This window comes from Panthera tigris, chromosome B2, assembly GCF_018350195.1.
Source record: "Panthera tigris isolate Pti1 chromosome B2, P.tigris_Pti1_mat1.1, whole genome shotgun sequence".
Classification (NCBI taxonomy): Eukaryota; Metazoa; Chordata; class Mammalia; order Carnivora; family Felidae; genus Panthera; species Panthera tigris.
Window position 1 is genome coordinate 25456186 of NC_056664.1, and position 27364 is coordinate 25483549.

At 37.2% G+C, this 27364-nt stretch overlaps 1 protein-coding gene across 1 annotated transcript in view; it reads right to left on the bottom strand.

Annotated features, from left to right (window-relative positions):
• The window catches only part of RIPK1 (receptor interacting serine/threonine kinase 1), a 73176-nt gene that overhangs the window by 43110 nt on the left and 2702 nt on the right, over positions 1-27364 (bottom strand). The window lies entirely within an intron of this gene.

A 27364-nucleotide genomic window follows, 5' to 3' on the forward strand; every position in this document is an offset into this window, starting at 1 on the left:
ACTGAGAATACATGTGGATGAGGATGTGGTGCAACAGGAATCCTCATTCATTGTTGCTGTGAGCACAAATTGGTAGAGCCACTTAGGAAGAAAGTTGGGCATTAGAAAACTGAAAATAATCCTATTATATGATCCAGAAACCCCATACCTTAGTATTTACCTAAAAAAAGTTGAATGCTTATATTTACACAAAAATCTGACATGAATGTTTATAGCACATTTATTCCTAATTGCCAAAACTTGAAGGCAACCAAGATGTTCTTCTTGGTATGTGAATGTACAAAAACACTGGTCCATCTATACAATGGAATGTTACTCAGCACTAAAAAAAAAAAAAAAAAAAAAAAAAAACAAACAAACAAAAAAAAAAACCGTCAAGCCATGAAAAGGAATGGAAGAACCTTAAATGATTATTTATTTCTAAGTGAAAGCCAATCTGAAAAAGCTACATCTGATTCCAACTATATGACATTCTGGAGATGGCAAAAGTATGGAGTCAGTGGGAAAAAAAATCAGTGGTTGTCAGATTTGTAGGGAGGTGGAGCACAGAGGATTTTTAGGGCAGGGAAACTATTCTGTATAATGTTGTAATGATGAATACATTATACATTGTCAAAACCCACAAATGTGCAACACAAAGAGTGAGACCAGATGTGAATGGGACTTTGCTTGATAATGTGTCAGTGTTGGTTGATTGATTGTAACAAATGTACCGCACTGGTGCAGGATGTTCATAGTGGGAAAGGCTGTGTGTTTGGGGTTGGGAGGCAGGTAGGATATGTGAGAGTATTCTCTTTCCACTCAATTTTGCTTTGAAACTAAAACTGTTAAAAAATTTTCTTTATTTTAAAAATATGTATATATACGGGGTACCTGTTCATTCACAAACATTTCTGACTAATGTATGGTAAGCAGGTACCAGCTACAAAAATATCTGATGGTAGATACAAGTGATACAAAAAGGCACTCATTCATTCAATAAATACTTGCACAGCACCTGTTCCAGACACTAAAGACTCAGTTGTGAAGAAATCAAAAATGCCTACCCGTGTGGAGCTTACATGCTAGTGAGGAAGATGAATGAATGAATGAGGAAACTATGTAGTATGTTAGTGGGTGGTAAGTGCTAAGAGAAAAAAGCACCGATGTTAGATAGGAGATGTGCATGTATGTATGGGGAGTGTATCACAGTATTAGATGGATGGCTGGTTGTAAAGGTAATATTTGAGTGAATAACTAAAGGAAGTGAGGGATGAAGCCATGAGGATATTTTGGGGAGAGGAAGCAATGAGGTATTTTGGGGAAAAGCAAGGACAAAGGCTCAGAGATGGGGGCACGGCAAGGAGGTGCCTGTGGAAGGAGCAAGAAAGTAGTAATAGAGGATGAGGTCAGAAAAGTTAGACGGGAGCAGGGAGATCATGTGAGGCTTTGTAGGTGATTTAGAGAAGTTTGCCTCTTACTCCGAATTAGGGAGTCATTGAAAGATTTTGTGCAGAAGAGAAGCATGTTCTAAATTATCTTATATTGGGATCATTTTGGATGCTGAGTTGAAAATACACTAAAAGGAACAAGAACAAAGTAGGAAGACAAGTTTGGAGGTTATTACAGTAATGTTGACAAGATAAGGATGGCTTCAATGAGAGTGACAGCAATGGGGATATCAAGGAATTGTCAGATTCTGGGTAAAATATGAAGGTGGAAGTGATGATTAGCTTGTAGATCAGAAACTGGATGTAAGAAATGAAGAAACCAGAAGTTTTCTGTTCTCAGTGTAATTGGAAGGACAGAGTTGCTGATGGAGAAGGGAAAGAGTAGTGTCAAAGCACATTTGTGGAAATATGAGGAGCTCTAAACATGTTAAAATTTGAGATGGTCTATTAAACATCCAGGTGAGATGTCAAGTAGGCAGGTGGATATATGAGTATGGAGTTCAGGGAAGAAGTACAGATGGGAAATATAAATTAGAATGTTATCAACACATGGATGGTATCTAGAACTAAGGCAAGATCTTCAAGGGAGGGAATGTTGATAGAAAAGAGAAGAGATCTGAGGAATGAGCCCTGAGGTCCTACAATTTTTAGATGTTGATGAGATGAAGAGGAGCCACTAAGAAAGTAGAGGGAAACCAGGTCGGGGGGGATCCTTAAGAGAGTGATCAGTTGTTCCAATTGCTGCTAATAAGTCAAGTAAGATGTGGCCTGAGTCACATTAGTTAGTTACTTGTGGCTAAGTCACATTAGTTGTGGCTAATAAGTCAAGTAAGATGTGTTCACCATTGGATTCGAAAACATGGAAATTGTCAATGGGCACGATAATGTAAGTTTTAGTGGTATGGTGTGAGAGCAAAAGCAAGTTTGGAGTAGATTCAAGGAAAAGTTGGAGGAGATGAAGAGAAAAATGAGAGACTGAGTATAGTTAGGTCTTTAAAGAATTTTTCAGAAAAAGGTAATGAACTTAATAGGGTAGTCCCTTAGAGAGACAACTGTTACATAAAAATGGGAACATTATCTAGTAAGGGTAATGATAGAGGTATGTGCCAGGTTCTATGGCAACCAGAGAAAGTTCCACTTGAGTGTAATTCTACTCTAGAGCAAAAGAATCAGGAAAAACTTCACAAAGGAAGTCACATTTAGGTTGAATCACAAAATATGAGTACAGAACTTTGTATTCTGGTTTTTACAGAACATCCAGAATGAACCCTTCCATTGAAAACAATAATGGAAAATGGGCAAAATATATAAAATGACTTAAGGTATTAGAGAGTTAATTTCCTTCCTTTTTCACTGAGGGTATTTCTAATTTTGTGCAAAGGATAATAGAACCTAAGCAGAAAGTAGCAGTCTCGCTGAGGACATCAGAGTTTGGAACTTGAAGAGCAAAGTCTCAGAAAGGAGGGAACTATAAAAAAAGTGACCCCAAAATTATCCAAAGATGTTACACTCCAGTGATTGGCTGATGACTAAACCATGCATATGTAGGAACAGAATCCAAGAAACCCAGCAGGCAAGAGCAGACCAGAGGCAAAAAAGCTGAGCAGGATTTTCAGCAACTTAAAACTATTAAGGAGGTGGAGGTTAGAGTTCAAGTTCTGCCAAACTGGGCCTCAGAAAATACCCTAGGTATATCTCCCAGAAGGGACAGTCCCTAGGAGTCAGGCTATGCTTGCCTTAGCCTGCTCAGATTGCTATAACTAGACCAGGTAGGTGAGGCATCCTGCCTTGTTTGTGGGCATCATCTTGGCTGCGTGCTTGCATGATCTCTTCTTTGTGCACATGTGGAGAGAAAGCAAGCTCTATGGTGTCTCTTCTTATAAGGGAACACATCCCATGAAGATTCCATCCTCATGATCTATCTAAACCTCATTACTTCCCAAAAGCTCCACCTCTAAATACCATCAGATTGGGGGTTAAGCCTTTAATACATGAATTTGGGGTGGGGAACATACAACTCAGTCTATAGCAATGCCCTTGAAGTGAGAACATGACCCAAGAATCAGGTCAAAATTGAAATAACCCAGCTTAGGGGCTCCTGGATGGCTCAGTTGGTTAAGCATCCAACTCCTGATTTTGGCTCAGGTCATGATCTCTAAGTTTGTGAGACTGAGCCTCACATTGCTGTCAGCGCGGACCCTGCTTGGGATTTCTTTCTCTTTCTCTCTCTCTCTCTCTCTCTCTCTCTCTCTCTCAAAATAAACAAACTTAAAAAAAATAATAACCCAGCCCTAATAAAGCACAGCTTTAACCCACCTAAACTGGACCACAGGAATCTGCTGGTAAACTATGTGCTTGACAGAGGAAACAGCACTTTTTGAAGGTAAACAACACTATTCTGTACCTCTACACTCTTTCATAATATCTGGCATCTAATAAAATTTTATGAAACATGCTTTAAAAGTAATAGAAATTATCAAAAAAACAGGAAAAAACACAAGAGAAATGACATCATTGATGATTCAGATATTGAATAATCAGAGACTTAAAATAATTCTGAGGGGTGCCTGAGTGGCTCAGCCGGTTAAGTGTCTGGCTCTTGCTTTTGACTCAGGTCATGATTTTGTGGTTCATGGGTATCAAGTCCCACTTAGGGCTCTATGCTGACCATGCAGAGCCTACTTGGAATTCTCTCTCTCTCTCTCTCTCTCTCTCTCTCTTTTTAATTTTTTTTAACGTTTTTTTATTTTTTTTTTGAGACAGAGCATGAATGGGGGAGGGGCAGAGAGAGAGGGAGACACAGAATCCGAAGCAGGCTCCAGGCTCTGAGCCATCAGCCCAGAGCCCGACGCGGGGCTCGAACTCACAGACCACGAGATCGTGACCTGAGCTGCAGTCAGACGTTTAACCGACTGAGCCACCCAGGCGCCCCTCTCTCTCTCTCTATTTCTGCCTTTCCTCTGCTCTCTCTCTTTCAAAATAAATTTAAAAACTTAAAAAAACGATGATGAATGTTTTAAACAGAATTGATGAAAAGATGAAGAATCTTACGAAAAATCTGAAAGCTATTTAAAGAAAGCCAAATGGAGATTCTAGAACCTAAAAAATATACTTGAAGAAATCAAACGATGGGTTTGATATTAGATAAGAGCAAAGGATTAAGGGAAGTGGAAGATAATGCAGTAAAAAATATCCAGAGTAAAGAATAGAAGGAAAAATAGATAGAAATAGAATTTTAAAAAAAAAAAAAAAAAGGCAGGGGGAGGGGGCACCTGGGTGATTCAGTCAGTTAAGTGTCCGATTTAGGCTTAGGTCATGACCTTGCAGTTCATGAGTTCAAGCCCCACGTCGGGCTCTGTGCTGACAGCTCAGAGCCTAGAGCTTGCTTCAGATTGTGTCTCCCTCTCTCTCTGCCCCTCCCCTGCTCACATTCTGTCTCTCTCTCTCTCAGGAAATGAATAAACATAATTTTTTTTTTAATTTTAAAAAGAGAGTACAAGAGATGTATGTAACATGATGACAATGTCAAATATTTATGCTATTGAAATACCAGAGACAATGGGATAGGAGAAATATACGAAAAATTACTGGCCAAAAATTTTCCAAATTTAATACCAAGCATTAAACAACACATTCAAAGAACTTTGTAAATGGGGTGCCTGGGTGGCTCAGTCAGTTAAGCATCTAACTTCAGGTCATGATCTCATGCATGGTTCACAAGTTGGAGCCCCACATCGGGCTCTGTGCTCACAGCTCAGAACCTGGAGCCTGCTTCAGATTCTGTCCCCCTCTCTCTCTCTACCCCTCCCCCCCTCAAAAATAAATCAACATTAAAAAAAATTTTTTTAATAACAAAACAAGCAAACAAAGAACTTTGTACACCCATACGAGATAAATACAAAGAAAACCACACCTAGACACAGAAGAGTCAGCTGAAAATAAAAGAAAAAAGCAGCCAGAGAGAAAAGACCTATTATGTTAAAGACAGTAACAGCTATACAGATGGCTGGTTTTTCAGCAGAAATTGAAGCCAGTGAATTGTCCTCTTAAGAGGACACATTAAATGTGCTGATAGGCACTCTCAACAATAGCCAAATTATGGAAAAAGCCTAAATGTCCATCAATTGATGAATGGATAAAGAAATTGTGGTTTATATACACAATGGAGTACTACATGGCAATGAGAAAGAATGAAATATGGCCCTTTGTAGCAACATGGATGGAACTGGAGAGTGTTATGCTAAGTGAAATAAGCCATACAGAGAAAGACCGATACCATATGTTTTCACTCTTATGTGGATCCTGAGAAACTTAACAGAAACCCATGGGGGAGGGGAAGGAAAAAAACAAAAAGGAGGTTAGAGTGGGAGAAAGCCAAAGCATAAGAGACTCTTAAAAACTGAGAACAAACTGAGAGTTGATGGGGGGTGGGAGAGAGGGGAGGGTGGGTGATGGGTATTGAGGAGGGCACCTTTTGGGATGAGCACTGGGTGTTGTATGGAAACCAATTTGACAATAAATTTCAATAAATAAATGTGCTGATAGGAAAACAATATTTATATCCCAGCCTAAAATTCTGTAGCTAACTAAAGTGTCCTTCAAAAATGAAAGAAAATACACATTTTTTTTCAGACAACTAAATCTTAAAGCATTTCTTGCCAGAGAACTGCATTACAAGAAATACTAAAGGAATTTCTATAGGAAGGAAAATGATCTCAGAGGGAGCATAGAATGATAAAGGAAAAAAGCACACTGGAAAGGGTAAATAACTGTGCATAAATATAAATAAATATTGAATGTTAAAAACAATTATGATGATTACTTGTGGGCTTTAAAATCTGTGTAGAGGGGTGCCTGGTGGCTCATTCAGTTAAGAGTCCTACTCTTGATTTTGACTCAGGTCAGCATCTCACAGTTGTGAGAATGAGCCCCGAGTCAGGCTCTGTGCTGACAGTGCACAGCCTGTTTAGCATTCTGTCCCTCCATCTCCCTCTGTCCCTCTCTTGCTTGTGCTCTCTCTCTTAAAATTAATTAATTAAAAAATTTTAAATCTATGTAGAGATAAAATATGTGATAATTAGTACAAAAGGGCAAGACTTCAGAAAATATAATTAAACTTTTTTTAATTTATTTTTTTATTTTTTAAAATTTACATCCAAATTAGCATACAGTGAAACGATTTCAGGAGTAGATTCCTTAGTTTCTAGCATTGTTTGTGAAGTGGTAAAAATCTAATTTCTGGAAGACATACCCTAAAATAAATAGTTTAATTCCTACAAGATTAATATAAGAATGCATAAGTAAAGGGGTGCCTAGGTGTATCAGTCAGTTGAGAATCCAGCTTCAGCTCAGGTCAAGATCTCACAGTCCATGAATTCAAGCCCCGTGTCAGGCTCTGTGCTGAGAGCTCAGAGCCTGTAACCCTCTTCAAATTCTGTGTCTCCCTCTCTCTCTGCCCCTCCCTGCTCACACTCTATCACTCTCTCTCAAAAATAAATAAACATAATAATAAAAAAAAATGCATAAGTAAAAAGCTAATATGGTGGAGGGGTGCCTGGCTGGCTCAGTCAGAAGAGCGTCAGAAGAGCATGTGACTTTTGATCTCAATGTTGTGAGTTCAAGCCCCATGTTGGGTGTAGAGATTACTTAAAAATAAAATCTTAAAAAAAAATTACTATGGTGGAAATACAATAATATAAAACTTTTGACTAATCCAAAATGAGGCAAGGAAGGAGAAATAAAGGAACAAAGACAGATGGGACAAATAGATGGCTGATAACAATGTAAAAGACTTATATTCAATTATGTCAATAATAGTATTATGTGTAAACAGAGCACTGGAATTAAAAGACATGCCATGTGAAGAAAAATACAAAACCCAATTATACATTGTTTAAAAGACCCACATTTTAAATATATGGAATGAAAGTCTGAAAGTAGAATAACGGAAAAGATATGTAGTGTAAATACCAACTAGAAAAAAATTGGCCTAACTATTCTAATACCAAGCAAAGTAGAATTTAAGGCAAGAGATGTTGCATAACAATAAAATGGTCAATTCCATGAGATTATATCACAATTCTAAATCTGTGCCTAACAAACATAAGAAGATATTAACAGAACAAAAATAAGAAATGGACCCACATTAATAGTTGGTTATTTTAACAAACTTGTCAGTAATAGATAGAAAAAGCAGACCAAAAGATCAGTAAAGATCTAGAACTATGTAAATAACCCAAACAAACTGACCCAATTGACATATAGAAAACTAAACAACCTCAGAATAGCCATTCTTTTAAGTGCACATGAAACATTTACCAAAACAGACAATATCCTGCACGATAAATCAAGTCCCAACAAATTACTAAGGATTGAAGTCATATAGAATATATTTGCTGGCCACAGTAAAATTTAAACTAGGTATCATTAACAGAAAGATAACTAGAAAATCCCCAAATATTCAGAAATTAAGCATCACAATTCTAAATCACTAATGAACCAAGAAAATATTAAAATAACAATCAGAAAATGTTTTGAACTAAATAATAATAAAAATATATACAACAAATTTTTGTATGTATGTGATGAAGATAAATCAGTGCTAAGAGGACTATTTTGGCCTCTAAATGTGTGCATTATAAAATAAGAAAGGTTAAAAATCAATTACTTGAGTTTCATCTCAAAAAGCTGAAAAATACAACAGCAAATTAAAGAAAATATAGTAAGGTTCTAATATGTATAAAAGAATAAATAATTGAAATAAAAAACAAACCGACAAAAGAGGAAATCAAGAAAAAAGTTGATCCCTTATAAAGATTAAAATCAATAATCCCTGAGCAAGATTGACCCAGTGGAGACAGAGAGAGAGAGAGAGATTAGAAATGAAAAAAGATGACATCAATACAGAATTTTAAAGCATTAAAAAGAAAATAACAGATTATTATTAACCACCATATGCCATTAATTCAACAGTGTAGATGAAATGCACACATTTCTTGCAAAACACAACTTGCCAAAACTGATCTAAGAAGAAATAGAACATTGGAATAGTCCTATATCTGTTGAATAAGTTGAATGCATCTTTAAAAATCAAAGAAAACACCACACCCAAATGACTTCACTGGTGAATTTGAGATGGAATAGTTAGGGAAACCCAAAATCAATAGAAGAAAGGGAAAAAAAGGAAACTAGAGGAAGCTGAAGCCTCTCGAACTTAACAGCTATAGCAAGCATTAAACATGGCCCAATTTATAGATTAACATAAAATTTCTTACTAATGACCTGATTACATAATTTCCTCTTGTCCATAATTTATGCCTGGTCCATCATGTGCACTGTGAATAAAAAATTGTAAGGCATGCTACAAGTCAAAAATAAAGACAGTCCAAAGAGATAAAACAAACAGCAGGACCAGAGTCAGATATGAAAACATTTTGGAATTATCGGTCAGGGAATTTAAAATAACTATGCTTAATATGTTACAGGATCTAATGGGTAAAGTAGACAACTTGCAAGAACAGATGAGTAATTTAAGTAGTGAAATGGAAACTTTATGAAAAAAATCAAAGACAAATGTTAGAAATCAAAACACTAACAAGTGAAGAATGCCTTTGATAGAATCATCAGTAGAATGAACATGACCAAGGAAAGTGAGCTTGAAGATCTATCAATAGAAACTTTCCAAACTGAAATGCAAAGAGGGAAAAAAAAAAAGATGAAAAAAAAATCTAAGAATTGTGGAACAATGATAAAAGTTGTAATATATATGTAATTGGAACACCAGAAGGAAAAGAGAGAAAAAATCAGAAGGAATATTTTCACTAATAATGACAGAAATATTTCCAAAGTTAATTGTATACACCACACCACATATCCAGGAAGCTCAGAGAATTCCAAAAATTACACATACACACATAATATTCAAATGTAAAAAACAAAGACAAAATGAAAACCTTGAAAGGTTCAAACTTAAGTGACCATTGACTAAGTATAAAGTGTTACATATTTACAATGTTATATATGAACCTCATGGTAACCACAAATCCAAAACCTATAATACATGCAAAAAAAATAAAGAGAAAGAAAGCCACACCTAACACTACAGAAAGCCATCAATCATAAAGAAAAAGAGCAAGAGAAGAAGAAAGGAACAGAAAACTACCAAAACAACCAGAAAACAATTAACAAAATGAAGTTAAATTTCAGATAAAAGTGTTTTCCATCAGGAGTGGGCTGCGACGGGGCACCTGGGTGGCTCAGTTAAGCATCGACTTCAGCTCAGATCATGATCTCACAGTCTGTGAGTTCGAGCCCCATGTCGGGCTCTGTGCTGACAGCTCAGAGCCTGGAGCCTGCTTCGGATTCTGTGTCTCCCTCTCTGTCTGCCTGCACTCTTGTCTGTCTCTCTGAAATAAATATTTTTAAAAAAATTTTTTTTACATTTATTTATTTTTGAGAGACAGAGAGACAGAACACAAGTGGGGAGGGGCAGAGAGACAAGGAGACAGAATCCGAAGCAGGCTCCAGGCTCTGAGCTGTCAGCAGAGAGCCCGATGCAGGGCTTGAACTCACAAACCATGAGATCATGACCTGAGCTGAAGCTGGACGCTCAACCAACTGAGCCACTCAGGCGCCCCTAAATAAATATTTTTTTAAAAAAGAAGAAGAAAAGAGAATGCAATGGTCCAAAATCTTTGGCACAAAGCAAAAACAGTTCTAAGGGGGAAATTTATATTAATATAGGCTTACCTCAAGAAATAAGAAAAATCTGAAACAGTCTAACGTTATATCCAAAGGAACCAGAAAAAAAAAGAAGAAATAAAACCTAAGGTTAGTAGAAGGAACAAAATAGTAAAGAGCAGAGCATAAATAAATGAAATAGACTTAAAAAATGATAGAAAAGATTAATGAGGGGCAGCTAAGATGGTGGCATAGTAGGAGGACCCTAGGTGTGTCTTGTCACTTAAACAGCTAGATCACTATCAAATCATTCTAAATACTCAAGAAATCAACCTGAGGACTGTCAGAACAAACTCTACAACTAGAGGGAGAGAAGAGGCCATATCTTCTCTAAGAAGGCCATATGTAAGAAATGTAGATATATGGTCTGGGGGAGAAAGAGATCTTGAGTGCTATGGAGGGGAGGGAGACCTGATCTTGGAGAAAGGTGAGAGATACTGGAGTGCACAGAGATATGCACAAGGAGAACATTGGCTTTGGAAGATGAGAGGGGCTGATTTTCATGAGTTTTTGCAATGAGCAGGACTCAAAGCCTGGAATTTTAGAGGATGGTGGGCTTGGCTAGAATAGTGAACTGAGGGCACTGCCCTACTCCTGGAGAGAGGGCATACAAACAAACCTGGGGCAGACAGCACGATCTGAGGATCACCTAGGCTGCATGAAGAGAGACTGTTCACTCTTCTTGGATCACATCTATTACAGATGGCTTTCACAGAGTTGCCTCTCCAGGGAAAAAAGAGCCAGTGAGCTCCATTTCCATCCCCCATTCCTCAGCATAGGTGTAGAGACACCTTTTGAGGGTCGCTAACCAGCACATTGGCTGTTTAGCCTGCTTTGCTCAAAATTCCATGCTCCAAGTCCCACGCCCCTGTGCTCTGGTGCAACTGCCTTTCTGGGTCAAACCTGCATGGCAAGACTCTCCCCCAGAAGACCAGTGCAAGTCCACACCACATCAAGTCCCTAAAATTTGGAGTTTTAAAAGTCAGCAAGTTTGGTTGGGATAGAGCCCAAAGAGCACTGCACTGCTCCAGGCAGGCAAGCAACCTGGAGACAGCATGAAAACAGTGATCTGAAAAATGCTGGGATGCATGAGGGGAAATGATTCCCTCTTCTGAGAGTGGATCCTTGAGAGCAGCAAGCATGGAGTCCCCTCTCTGGGGACAAGGGAGCTGGCTGGTGCCATGTCTCTTCCCCACCCTGCAGTATAAACCCACTTCAGTAAATAGCACGCTGGCTTCCTAACCTGCTTACACCAAGCCCCATCCCCTTGCACTCTGCTTGTACTTCTTTTATTAGGCAAACGTGCCTAAGACCAAGTGAAGTAGTGAGTTCCTTCCCCAGAAAACCAGCAAAAAACCCTGCATGCACCACATCCACCGACCATAGAGTTCTGCAAAGCTTCAGTTCTAGTGGAAGTAGCATCAAGTCTCATTTAACAAGTAGACCAGAGCACACCTAATTAAAACTCACCATACTCTGGCCTAGGTCTAAACACTGTCCACTGCAGGCAAGAAGAGCCTCTGTGGATGACTGACCTGGGATAGAGCTGCCAAAACACAACAGCAGAGTGCATGCAGCACACATGAGACACTCCCTGAAATGCCAGACCCTAGAGACTATATGACCTCTTCATAAAGCCATTACTCTTAGGAGCAGGAGACATAACAGGCTTTTCTAACACATAGACCTAGACAAAATCCAAGATGGAGGAATTCATCCCAAAAGAAACAAGAAAAGATCACAGCCAAAGATCTACTTGAAACAGATATAAATAATAAAGCAACAATCATAAGGATACTTGCTGGGTTTGAGAAAAGCAATGAAGACATCAGGGATACCCTTACCACAGACAGAAAGAAGTAAAAAAAAAAAAAAAATCAGGCAGAAATAAACAGTGCAATAACTGAGATTCGAAATAGACTGAATGTAATGATCACAAGGATGGAAGAATCAGAGGAATGAATAAGTGTTATAGAAGATAGAATAATGGAAAATAATGAAGCTGAACAAAAGAGAGAAAGAATTATGGGTCACAAGAGTAGGTTTAGAGAACTCAGTTACACCATCAAAAGTAATAACATTCATATCATGGGAGTTGCAGAAGAAGAGAGAGCAAAGAGGGAAGGAGGTTTATTTGAGGAAATAATAGCTGAGAACTTCCCTAATCTGGGGTAAGAAACAGACATCCATATCCATTGGGCACAGAGAGCTCCCATGAAAATCAACAAAAACAGGCCAACCCGAAGACATACTGTAGTTAAAAGTACAAAATATAGTGATAAAGAAAAAAATCCTATAAGCAATAAGACAAAAGAAGTCCCTAACTTACAAGGGAAGACCTATAAAGTTACTGCAGATCTCTCCACAGAAACTTGTCAAGCCAGAAAGGAGTGACATGATATATTCAACATGCTGAATGGGAAAAATATGCAGCCAAGAAAACTCTATCCAGCAAGGCTACCATTCAGAATAAAAGGAGAGATAGTTTCCCAGAGAAACAAAAATTAAAGGAGTTTGTGACCATTAAGCCAGCCCTGCAAGAGATGTTAAAGGGGACACTTTGAGTGGGAAGGAAAGACAAAAACTGACAAAGACTAGAAAGGAACAGAGTAAAACTCCAGAAATGATGACAACATAAGTAATAAAGTGGCACTACATAATATCTATCAATAATTGCTCTGAATGTAAATGGGCTTAACGCTTCAATAAAAAGACATAGGGTGTCAGAAAGGATAAACAAATAAGACCCATCTGTATGCTCCCTACAGGAGATTCATTTTAGACTTAAAGACACTTGCAGATAGAAAGTGAGGGGATGGAGAAACATTTATCATGCGAATGGATGTCAAAAGAAAGCTGGAGTAACAATACTTATATCAGACAAACTAGATTTTAGACCAAAGAGATGAAGAAGGGCACTATATCATAATAAAGGGGATTATCCCAACAAGATTGAACAATTGTAAATATTTATATCCCCAACTTAGAAGAACCCAAATATATAAAACAACTAATAACAAATATAAAATCACTTATTGATAATAATACAATAGTAAGGGACTGTAACACACCAATGGACAGATCATCTAAGTAGAAAATCAACAAGGAAACAATGGCTTTCAATGACACATTGGACCAGATATATTTAAAACATTTCATCCTAGGTGGCTCAGTCAGTTGAGCATCCGACTTCAGCTCAGGTCATCATCTCACATCCATGAGTTCGAGCCCCACATCAGGCTCTGTGCTGACAGCTCAGAGCCTGGAGCCTGCTACGGATTCTGTGTCTCCCTCTCTCTCTGCCCCTCCCCTGCTCATGCTCTGTCTCTCCCTGTCTCAAAAATAACTAAAAACATTAAAAAAAATTTTTTAAACATTTCATCCTAAAGCAGTAAAATACACATTCTTTGCAAGTGCACATGGGACATCCTCCAGAATAGATCACTTACTAGGTCACAAATCAGGCATCAACCAGTAGAAAAAGACTGAGATCATACCATGCATATTTTATGACCACAATGCCATGAAAACTTTTATAAGAGGGAAGTATATAGCAATACAAGTCTACCTTAAGAAGCAAGAAAAATCTCAAAACAAAACAAAACTAAACTAACCTTCCCTCTAAAGGAGCTAGAAAAAGAACAACAAAGACTAAAGTCAGCAGAATAAGGGAAATAATAAATGTTAGAGCAGAGATAAAAGACACAGAAACTAGAAACTAAAAAACAAACAAGCAGTAGAACAGATCAGTGAAACCAGCTCTTTGAAAAAATTAATAAAATTGTTAAACTCCTAGCCACACTTATCAAAAAGAAAAGAGAAAGAGCCCAAATAAATAAAATCACAAATGACAGAGGAGAAATCACAACCAACATCACAGATATACAATTATGAGGGAACATTATGAAAAATTATATGCTAACAAATTGGACAATATAGAAGAAATTGATAAATTCCTAGAAACATATAAACTACCAAAATGGAAACAAGAAGAAATAGAAAACTTGAATAGACTGATAACCAGCAAAGAAATTGAATCAGCAATCAAAAATCTCCCAACAAACAAAAGTCCAGGGCCAGATGGCTTCCCAGGGGAATTCTACCAACATTTAAAGGGTTAATATCTATTTTTCTCAAACTATTCCAAAAAACAGAAATGGAAGGAAAATTTCCAAACTCAGTTTATGAGGCCAAAATTACCCTGATTCCAAAACCACAGACTCCACTAAAAAAGATAACTACAGGCCAATATCCCTGATGAAGATGGATGCAAAAATTCTCCATAAAATACTAGCAAATCAAATCCAACAGTATATTAAAAAATCATCCACCATGATCAAGTGGGATGCAAGGGGTGGTTATTCCTGGGATGCAAGGGGTGGTTCAATATGTATACACACACACACACACACACACACACGCATATATAATGGAATACTACTTGGTAACAAAAAAGAATGAAATCTTGCCATTTGTAATGACGTGGATAAAGCTAGTGTATTATGCTAAGCAAAACAAGTCCATCAGAGAAAGACAAATACCATATGATTGCATTCATATGTGGAATTTAAGAAACTCAACAGATGAACATGGGGGTGGGGGGAGAGGCAAACCAGAAAATTGACTCTTATGTATCGATAACAAACTGAGGTTTCCTGGGAGGGAGGTGGGCAAGGCAATGGGTTAAATGGGTGATGGGTATTAAATATTGTGATGAACACTGAACGTTGTATGTAAGTAATGAATCAGTAAATTCTATACCTGAAACTAATATTACACTGTATGTTAACTAAGTGGAATTTAAATAAAAACTTGAAAAAGAAAAAAAATTAAAACATATTAAAAAACACACACCAATTTTTCTCATACTCTTTCAGAAAATAGAGGAGGAAGGAACACTTTCTAACTCATTCTAGAAGGCCAGGATTACCTTGGTACCAAACCAAACAAAGATATCACAAGAAAGGAAAACTATGGACCAAAATCATTATACCTATTGATGCATAAATCATTACAAATATTTGCAAGCCTAATCTAACAGGATGTTAAAAGGATTATACACCATGACCAAGTGGTATTTTGCCCAGAAATGCAAGCATAGTTCAATATTTTAAAAATTAATCAACAGAACACAACACATTAATAGAATGAAAGATGGGGGGAACTGACCACGTAATCATATCAATAGACGTAGAAAAGGCATTTGAAAAAGTCCAGCACCAATTCATGATAAAAACACCCAGAAATTAGAAATTGCAAGAAACTTCCTCAACATGATAAACTGTGTTTATGAAAAGCCCACATGAAAATGATACTCACTGGTAAACAACTGAAATCTTTGGCAGTGTCTTAAAAAACTAACCACAGTCTCGCCTATGATTCATTAATCATTCTCCTACTTATTTACCCAAATGAATTAAAAACTTATATACACACAGAAACCTTCATGGGATGTTTATAGCAGCTTTATTCATAATTACCCAAAACTGGAAGCAGCCAAGATACTCTTCAATAGGTGAAGAATAAATGATGGTATACCCATGCAATAGAATATTGTTTGGTAGCAAGAAGAAATGAGCTATCAAGTCACAGAAAGACATGGAGAGATTTTTTTTTATCATATAAATACTTGGTAGAACTTACCAGTAAAATCACATGGGTGTAGAGATTTCTTTTTCAGAAGACTTTTAACTATAAATTCAATTTTATTCAAGTTGTCTATTTCAGTTTGGGCACATTTTAGTAGTTTGTATTTTCAAACAATTGGGCCATTTCATCTAAAGTTTATGCGTGCAGAGATGTTTGTAGTATGTTATTGCTATACTAGTTTTTAATAGCTACAGGTTTGTAGTGATATCTCCTCTTTACTAATTATATCAGTGATTTTTCTTCTCCTTTTCTGCCTCATGAGAAGCAGTTTAATTGATTTTTCCCATTATTTTCTGTGTTCAATTTCATAGATTTCTATTCTTATCTTTATTATTTTCTTCCTTCTATTCTGTTGGGTATATTTTGTACTTCTTTTTATTATTTCTTAAGGTGGAAGCTTGGATTATTGACTGAAGACCTTTCTTAATTTTTAATATAAGAATTGAATGCTAAAAATTTCCCTCTAAGCACTTCAGTAACTGAATCTCACACATTTTTATATGTTGTGTTTTCATTTTCACTCAGTCCAAAATAGTTTCTAATTTCTCTCAAGACTTTCTCTTTGAATCATGAATCATTTATAAACGTTATTTAATTTCAAAGCATTGATTTATTATTTTTTTCTTCTATTGATTTCTAGTTTTTTTAACATTTATTTATTTTTGAGAGAGAAAGGGAGACAGAGCATGAGCAGAGGAGGAGCAGAGAGAGGGAGACACAGAATCCGAAGCAGGCTCCAGGCTCTGAGCTGTCAGCACAGAGCCGAACTTGGAGCTTCAACTCACGAACCCCAAGATTATGACGTGAGCCAAAGTCAGATACTTAACTGACTGAGCCACCTAGGGACTCATTGATTTCTAGTTAATTCCATTATGGTCAGAGAATATTTTGGTACGATTTCAATTATTTAAAATTAAAAAAAAAATTTAAACGTTTATTCATTTTTTTGAGAGACAGAGACAGAGCATGAGTGGGGGAGGGGGAGAGAAAGAGGGAGACACAGAATCTGAAGCACACTCCAGGCTCCAAGCTGCCAGCACAGAGCCTGAGCCTGACTCGGATCTTGATCCCATGAACAATGAGATGATGACCTAAGCCAAAGTCAGAAGCTTAACCGACTGAGCTACCCAGGTGCCCCTCAATTATTTTAAATTTGTTATGACTCAGGATACTCTGTCTCTCTGGATTAATCCTTATAGTTTCTTTGATTCTCTACTTGGTCATTTTTTCCCACCCCTTTCATTTTTCTCTTTGTATGGTGTCAGGTGCCCTGCCCTTTCCTTTTTTTCCAGGGTTACTTCAACAAACAAGTCAAAGTATTCTTGGTGGAAGGTCCAAAGAATCCACCAATATGAGCAAGGAGAAGCTTTGTAGAACACTAACCAGTGGGCTAGTGCAGCCAAATATGCAACAACAGAGTGCCTACAACACACTCCAAAAAACACTTCCTGATGTGCCAGGCCCTGGACATTATATGACTGCTTTTTAGATTAGTAGTTCTTGCAGGTGAAGGACACATAACAAGCTATTAAAACACATAAAAGACAGAAACCTAGCCAAAATGATGAAATAGAAGAATTCTCGTCAAAAGAAATTCCAGGAAGAAATTACAGCCAGAGAATTGTTCAAAACAGATATAAACAATATATCTGAACACAAATTTAGAATAATAGTCATAAGACAAATAGCTGAGCTTGAAAAAAGCATAGAGGACAGCAGAGAATCTATTGCTGCAGAGATCAAAGACCTAAGAGATAGTCACAATGAATAAAGAAATGTTATAAATGAGTGCAAAATAAACTAGATACAGTGACAGTGAGGATGGAAGAAGCAGAGGAGAGAATAGGTGAAATAGAAGACAAAATTATGGAAAATGATGAAGCTGAAAAAAGTGGGAAAGGAAATTACTAGACCATGAGGGGAGAATTAGAGACCTAAGAGATTCAATGAATCAAAATAATATCCATATCATACGAGTTCCAGAAGAAGAAGAAGGGAGAGAAAGGGGAAGAAGCTTTATTTGAACAATTATAGCTGAGAACTTCCTTAATCTGGGCAAGGAAACAGGCATCCAAGTCCAAGAGGCATAGAGAAGTCCCTTCAGAATCAACAAAAACAGATTAACACCATGACATATCATAGTGAAACCGGAAAAATACAAAGATAAAGGGAGAATTCTGAAAGCAGCTAGGGACAAACAGACCTTAACCTACAAGGGTAGACACATAAGGGCAATAAAAGACATGTCCACTGAAACTTGGCAGGTCAGAAGGGAGTGGAAGGAAATATTCAATGAGCTGAATAGGAAAAATGTGTAGCCAAGAATCCTTTATCCAGCAAGGCTGTCATTCAGAATAGAAGGAGAGCTAAAGGCTTTCTGAGACAAACAAAAACTAAAGGAGTTAATGACCACTAAACAAGCCCTGCAGAAGATCCTAAGGGGGACTCTGAGTGGAAAGCAGCAAAGACTACAAAGGACCAAAGACATCACCACAAGCACAAAACCTACAGTTAACACGACACTAAATCCATATCTTTCAGTAATCACTCTGAATGTAAATGGACCAAATGCCCCAATCAAAAGACATAGGGTATCAGGATGGATAAAAAAACAGATCCATCTGTATGCTGCCTCCAAGAGACAGCCTGAGGAAACCTTAAGATTGAAAGTGAGGGGATGGATAACCATCTATCATGCTACTAGATGTCAAAAGAAAGCTGGGTAGCCATACTTACATTAGACAAACTACATTTTTAAACAAAGACTGTAAGAAGAGATGAAGAAGGGTATTATATAATTAGGGGTCTATCCATCAAGAAGTGCTAACAATTGTAAATGTTTATGCCGCCAATGTGGAGCACCCAAATATGTAAATGAATTAATCACAAACATAAATAAATCTATAGTTAATAATACTGTGATTGTAGGGGACTTTAATATTCCACTTACAGGAATGGACAGATCATCTAGGCAGAAAATCAATAAGGAAACAATGGCTCTGAATGACACATTGGACCAGGTGGACTTAACAGATATATTCAGAACATTTCATCCAAAAGTAGCAGAATACACATTCTTGAGTGCACATAGAACATTCTCCAAAATAGATCACATACTAAGTCACAAAACAGCCCTTGACAAATATAAAAGGTTTGAGATCATAGCATGCATACTTTCAGATCACAATGCTATGAATCTTGAAATCAACCACAAGAAAAAATTTGGAAAGCCCCCAAATACATGGAGGTGAAAGAACATCCTACTAAAGAATAAATGGGTCAACCAGGATATTAAAGAAGAAATTAAAAAATATATTGAAGCAAATAAAAATGAAAACATGACAGTCCAAGCCCTTTGGGATGCAGCAAAGGCAGTCCTAAGAGGAAAATACATTGCAATTCAGGTCTATCTCAAGAAGCAAGAAAGATCCCAAATACACAACCTAACCCCACACCTAAAGGAACTAGAAAGGCAGCAGCAAAGAAAGCCCAAAGCCAGCAGAAGAAGAGAAATATTAATGATTAGAGCACAAATAAATAATATAGAATCCAAAAAATAGTAGAACAGATCAATGAACTAAGAGCTGGTTTTTTGAAAGAATAAATCAAATTGATAAACCCCTAGCCAGATTTCTCAAAAAGAAAAGAGAGAGGACCCAATTAGATAAAATCGCAAATGAAAGAGAGATCACAACCAACACCATAGAAATACCAGAAATACAAATGATTATTAAGAATACTATGAAAAATTGAGGCACCTGGGTTTCTCAGTCAGTTAAGCATCCGACTTTGGCTCAGGTCATGATCTTGCAGTTTTTGAGTTCAAGCCCCACATCGGGCTCTGTGATGACAGCTCAGAGCCTGGAGGCTGCTTCAGATTCTGTGTCTCCCTCTCTCTCTGCCCCTCTCCACTTACTCACTGTCTCTCAAAAAAATAAAGAAACATTAAAAATTTTTAAAAAAAGAATGCTATGAAACATTATATGTCTACAAACTGGACAATATGGAAGAAATGGACAAATTCTTAGACACTCAGACACTACCAAAACTCAAACGGGAAGAAATAGAAAATTTGAACAGACCACAACCAGCAAAGAAATTGAATCATTTATTAAAAATCTCTCAACAAATAAGAGTACTGGGCAAGATGCCTTCCCAGGGGAATTCTACCAGACATTTAAAGCACAGTTAACATTTTTCTCAGACTGTTCCAAAAAACAGAAATGGAAGGAAAGCTTCCAGACTTATTCTATGAAGCCGCATTACCTTGATTCCCAAACAAGACAAAGACCCCACTTAAAAGGGGAATTACAGACCAATATCCCTGATGAACATGGATGCAAAAATTATCAACAAGTTACTAGCAAATCTAACTCAACAGTATATTAAAAGAATTACTCACCATGATCAAGGGGATTCATTCCAGGGCTGTAGGCCTGGTTCAAATCAATCAACATGATACATCACATTAGTAGAAGAAAGGATAAGAATCACATGATCCTGTCAATGGATGCAGAAAAAGTATTTGACAAGATATAGCATCTTTCTTAATAAAAACCCTCAAAAAAGTTGGGATAGAAGGAACATAACTTAGCATCATAAGAGCCATATTTGAAAGGCCCCACACTTAATGATCATACTCAATGGGGAAAAACTGAGAGTTTTTTCCCCTGAGATCACAACAGGGATGTCCACTCTCATCACTGTTGTTTAACATGGTATTGGAAGTCATAGCCCCAGCAATCAGAAAACAAAATGAAATAAAAGGCATCCAAATTGACAAGGAAGAAGTCAAACTTTCACTCTTTGAAGATGGCATGATACAATACATGGAAAACCCAAAAGGCTCCACCAAAAAACTACTAGAACTGACCCATGAATTCAGCAAAGTTGCAGGATATAAAATCAATGTACAGAAATCGGTTGCATATCTATACACCAATAATGAAACAGAAAAAATAGAAATCAAGGAATCGATCCCATTTACAATTGCACCAAAAACATAAGATATCTAGGAATACCTAACCGAAGAGGTAAAAGATCTATATGCTGAAAACTATAAAAAGCCTATGAAAGAAATTGAAGAAGACACAAAGAATTGGAAAAACATTCCATGCTCATGGACTGGAAGAACAAATATTGTTAAAAAGTTAATACTACCTAAAGCAATCTACACATTCAGTGCAGTCCCAATCGAAATAGCACCAGCATTCTTTATAGAGCTAGAACAAACAATCCTAAAATCTATATTTAAGACCCTGAATAGCCAAAGTAATGTTGAAAAAGAAAACCAAAGCTGGGGACATCCCAATCCTGGACTTTAGCCTGTATTACAAAGTTGTAATCATCAGAACAGTATGGTACCGGCACAAAAACAGACACATAGACCAATAGAGTAGAATAGAGAACCCAGAAATGGACCCAAAAATATATATGGCCAACTAATTTTTGTCAAAGCAGAAAAGATTATCCAATGGAAAAAAATAGTCTCTTTAGAAAATGGTGCAGAGAGCTGGATGGTAACATGCAGAAGAATGAAACCGGACTGCTTTTATACCCAATACACAAAAATAAGTTAAAAACGGATGAAAGGCCTAAATTTAAGACAGGAAGCCATCAAAATGCTACCGGAGAAAACAGGCAGCAATCTCTTTTATCTCAGCTGCAGCAACTTCTTACTTGACCTGTCTCTGAAGGCAAGGGAAATAAAAGCAAAAATGAACTATTAGGACCTCATCAAGATAAAAAAGATTCTGCATGGCAAAAGAAACAATCAACAAAACTAAAAGGCAACTGATGGAATGGAAGAAGATATTTGCAAATGACATATCAAATAAAGGGTTAGTATCAAAAATCTATAAAGAACTTACCAAACTCAAAACCTGAAAAACAAATGATCCAGTAAAAAATGGGCAGACGATATTGATGAGGGAAACAAAGGGAAGAGAAATGTAGCTTAAATTAAATCTCTTTACAGCTTGCAGCCCACTGATACACACCTGAAACATGCAGAGCATGACCTTCTTCAAAAACTCATGGCTGCCTTACTTCCTTAATGTTTTTGTTTCATTAAAGACTAAAAGTAACCTTATCTTAACAGTATCTAGCCCCTTAAGGTTCTAAAAGCCTTGCTTTCAAATTCCTTAGAGACTTACCCTATCCCTAACCACCACTAACGTAAAAGTATATAATCAGTCACTCCTCACAACCTCAGTGCAGCTCTTTCTGCCCATGGGTCCTGTCCCCAAGTTTTAATAAAATCACCTTTTTGCACCAAAGACATCTCAAGAATTCTTTCTTAGCTGTTTGCTCAAGGACCCTGTCAACATGAATAGACACTTTTCCAAAGAAGACATCCAGATGGCCAACAGGCACATGAAAAGATGCTCAATATTGCTCATTATCAGGGAAATACAAATCAAAACCACATTGAGATACCACCTCACACCAGTCAGAATGACTAAAATTAACAACTCAGGAAACAACAGATGTTGGTGAGGATGTGGAGAAAGGGGAACCCTCTTGCACTGTTGGTGGGAATGCAAACTGGTGCAGCCACTCTGGAAAACAGTGTGGACGTTCCTCAAAAAATTAAAAATAGAATTACCCTACCACCCAGAAATAACACTAGTAGGAATTTATCCAAAGGATACATGAGTGCTGATTTGAAGGGGCACATGCACCCCAATGTTTATAGCAGCGCTATAAATAATAGCCTAATTATGGAAAGAGCCCAAATCAGTTGTCCATCAACCAATGAATGACTAAAGAAGAACTGGTGTGTGTGTGTGTGTGTGTGTGTGTGTGTGTGTGTGTGTATAGTACTCAGTGATGAAAAAGAATGAAATCTTGCCATTTGCAACAATGTGGATGGAATGGAGGGTATTATGCTAAGCAAAATAAGTCAGTCAGAGAAAGATGGATATCATATGATTTCACTCTTATGTGGAATTTGAGAAACTTAACAGATGACCATAGGGGAAGGGAAGGAATAAAAAGATAAAAACAGAGAGGGAGGCAAACTATAAGAGACTCTTAAGTACAGAGAACAAACTGAGGATTGATAGGGCTGGGGGATTGGTGGGTGGGGAAAACGGGTGATGGGCATTGAAGAGAGCTCTTGTTGGGATGAGCACTGGGTGTTGTATGTAAGTGATGAACCATGGGAATCTACTCCTGAAGCCAAGACTGCACTGTATGTTAGCTAACTTGACAATTAAAAAAAATCATTTTATCTGTTATTCAGATTGGATACTTTCTGTTGATCTATCTTCAAAGTCACTGACCTTCCCCCTTGTGTTTCCATTCTGATACTGAGATAGTATTTTGGCTCTTGTATTTTTCTGTTCTAAAATTTCCATTTGTTTCTTTTTTGTCTTCCATTTATTTACTGAGACTTTTTACTTTTCCACCTCTTTCTAGAGTATTTGTGACTGGTCACTGGAGCTACTATAAAGTCATTGTCAGATCACTCCAACATCTGTGTCATCTTGGTGTTAGCATCTCTTGAGTTCCTTTTCCCACGCAAGTTGAGATTTTTCTGGCTCTTCGAATACCCAATATTCAATTTTGGATTGTATTCTGGCTACTTTGAAGATTATGTTATGAAACTCTGGGTTTTATTTGAATTTCATCAAGAATGTTATTATTTTTGTTTTAGCAGGTAATCAACCCAGTTAGGTTCGGGCCAGTTGTTTCAACATGCTTTCAGTGGGTTGTGGTTTCTATGCCATTTCAGTTCTCACATCCTTTGCAACGCTGTTGGGATTTGTCTCATGTGTATGCCACCCATGACCAATCTGTGATCTGAGCAGTTGTCTATCTATAGTTCAGTTCCCAAAGTATTTGGTATGCTGATTGGGATCAGATCCCCAGGTCTGCAGCTTAAAGGTGAGCCCAGGAGTTCAAACACAACTTTACGGTGTGGTTTCCCTGCACTCCCCTCTCCCTCTCCATGACCTCCGCAGTATTTTCTGTTTCTATAGGACTTCTGTTTCCAGACTTCAGGCAGAAAGCTGACACTTTAATTGCCCCATTCTGCCACATGCTTCTCCAAGTGCACCCCTGTCTAGAGCCAAGAAATGGGAGAACAGGGAGAAGAAGAAAGCGATAGGATTTGGTTCCTGTTTCTTGGTACCACAGAGTCACTGATTGGACAGGAAGGGTTTATTTCTTCAGGGTTTGGGCAATTGCAAGCTCCTTTTGTTGCCATTTCAGGATTGCTTGCAGGCTGGAATGTCAGAGAAAAAAGAAAAGAAAAAAATGGGAGATTTCGCAGTTTCCCTGAACATTAACAATTCCCTATCCTTCCAATCAAGCCAGAACTAGAGGGCTTCCCCTGGAGATGTTTCTGTCTTCAACCGACAACTCAGAATGTTTGGCTGTGTTGAGTTCAGGCTGAGAGATACTGAAGGGGAAAAAAGGACAAAACATTGTCAGGTTGGTAGTACTTTGAATTCTGGTCTTCCCCATTCCACCTGCTACTGTTTACTTTTTAGACTCCTGTAATAGTTGCTTTAAGCATTTTTCCAGGCTTTATACTACATTCAGTGGGAGACACAGGGTGGACCATGCTTATTTTATCTAATCCAAAACCACAAAGCCAAACAAAACTTCATGTCTAGATTGTTTTACTAGAAAGTTTTACCAAACAAATGATTTCATTCAAGGAGCAAATGATTTCATTCTTAATCAAGTTAATACATAGTGTAGAGAAGGAGGCTTCACTCCCAAACTCACTTTTTTGAGATTAAGCTTCATATTAAAATCTGACAAGGACAGAAGCAGAAAGAAAATTACAGGCTAATCTAATGCATCAACATAAATGTAAAACTTCAAAGCCAACTACTAGCAAACAGAATTCATCAAAATGAAAACAAGATAATACATAATGACCAAAGTAAGTTTCCTAGGAATGCAAGTTTCATTTAAAATTAGGAAAACAATCACTAAAATTTACAACATCAACAGATAAAAATTAAAACATGATTATTTCAATATATGCATACAAGTATTTGATAAAGTCAACAACCATTCATCATACTAATAGTGAGTCCTCAAAAGTTTTCACAGTAAGATTAGTAACAAGATAAGTAAGGGTGACCATTTATTATACAGGAGGTATCCCTTACTACACAAAAAGGCAAAAATAGGACAAGAATTGAGAAAAAAGACACAAATGATCATTATTCACAGACAAGTGATGCCTAATGGATATAAAAGCTCCCAATGCACTCCCTGTGATTTGTAGGAAGTATGGGAGGATTTGGGAGGCATCTCTGACAAAGGAAAGAAGCCGACAGAGGAAATAAACCAGCAGGAAGAGGGGAGAATTCTCCTCCTTAAATTTCCAAAAACTGATATTGGAATGTGTTTTCTGTCCAGTGCCTATCTGTGAATATATGAACATACATACATAAACGACAAGAGCACAGAACGATACTAAAGAAAACATTGCCACACTAACAAAATTATATTTATTTTTTCATGCCTTTTTAAAGTCTTCATGCTTTATGCCTAGTTGTTACTTTGTTGTTGGGAAAGGCAATCCATCAAGGGTGGATTGCTCCCTGCACGTTCTTTCTGAGTACGCCAAGAATGCTTGAATGCCCTTTGCCTGGGCTATTTCTCAGGGTTGTGTTTGCAGTGGGCAGCTTCAATAGATGAGTTAACATCTCTCCCCAAGAAAGAGCAAGCTTGTATCTGCTTTTTGTAAAAGCACTAAATCCCCCAAGCTCAGTGTTCCTCTCCTAAATTTCAACGCTCTGGTTGTGAAGGCATCCATGAAGTACGTTTTGCAGTGCCTTCATAGGACACGGGTGGCATGGGAAACCAACACAAAAGAATATGATAAGCTCTACCTACTGCTTTTTCTGTCAGTAATGAAGTCCTCTGTCTCTGGCCAAAAGTCTAATGTCTTCTGCCAGCATCCATGAAATAGGATGTAACAGACAAATAATTTGTTAGTTTGTAAGTAAGGTAAAATCCTAGAACTTGCACAACTCTTGACAATTATATTGCCCTGGTTTACTTATTTCTTGTGTGCAACACTTTCCATGACCAGGTTTTATAGGTTGTGCATAAGGACATATAATTTTCCTGTTAAGTTTATAATGTTACATCAAAGTGATACAACATAATTTGCTTAATCAAATGCATATTTATGATTCTTTTCATTAAAAAATCTATAACAGTATTTTTTAAATAATTTCTTAGGATAAATTCTCAAGAATGAAGTTAAAGTATTAAATGTAATGAATATCTTCTTCACAAATTGTCCCATTACTTCCTGAAAGAAAAAATTAGTAATAGAAAATATAGCCCATAAGAGAGTCATTTTAGATCTAAAGACACCTACCTGCAGATGGAAAGTGAGGGGATGGAGAAACATTAATCATGCAAATGGATGTCAAAAGAAAGTTGGAGTAGCAATACCTATATCAGACAAACTAGATGTTTTTTGTTTTTGTTTTATCCTGCTTTGGTATCAGATAGTATTGGCCTCATGGAATGATTTTGAATGTGTCTCCTCTATTCTATTATTTGTAAGATTTTGATAAAGATTTTCATTATTTTGTTTAATGTTTGGTGGAATTCACCAGTGAAACCATGTGGTCTTGGGCTTTTATGTGCTGGGAGATTTTTCATTTCTAATTCAACTTTCATTCATGTTATTGGTCTAAGAAGATTTCCTATTTCTTGGATTCAAGATCAATGATTCAGTCTTGGTGACTTGTGTGTGTTTAGGAATTATGTGGGTTTTTTTCTAACTTATCTGATTTGTTAGTATATAATTGCTTATAGTAAGTTACCACACTGTATATTTCTGTGGTTGGTTATCTGTTGTATTGTTTTCTCTTCCATTTCTCATTTTGGTTTTTGGGTCTTCTCTCTTTTGTTTCTTAGTTAATATAGTTAAAGCATTACCAATTTATGTTTTTGGAAAAACTGATCATTACCTTCAATGTTATGTTATTGTTTATTCTGGTCTCTATTTTATTTATTTCTGATTTTTCTTTGTAATTTCCTTCCTCTACTAAAGTTCAGCTAAGTTTCTCCTTTTTCTAGTTCCTTGTAGTGTCATGTTAAGTTGTTCATTTAAACATTTTTTCTTTTCTTTTTTTTTTTTTTTTAACATTTTTCCATTTTTTTGAGAGAGACACAGAAGTGCAAGTGGGGAAGGGGCAGAGAAAGAGGGAGACACAGAATCTGAAGCAGGCTCCAGGCTCTGAGCTATCAGCACAGAGCTCGGTGCAGGGCTCAAAACCATGAACCTCAAGATTATGACCTGAGCTGAAGATGGACGCTTAACCAACTGAGCCACCCAGGTGCCCTTGGGCTACTTATTTATTATGAAACTTTTACCCACATCATTAAATGTAGCGGTCTGATTCTAATCAGGAGACAGAGAGCACACAGTAGCGCAAACAGGAGTATAATATAAAGAACTATTAACTACAAGAAAAGAGTGACCACAAGATATAAGACAACTCTTTAAGGTTCCTTCAGGCTGAGGGAGAGAGTGCCACAGAAGGACAGACAGTGGT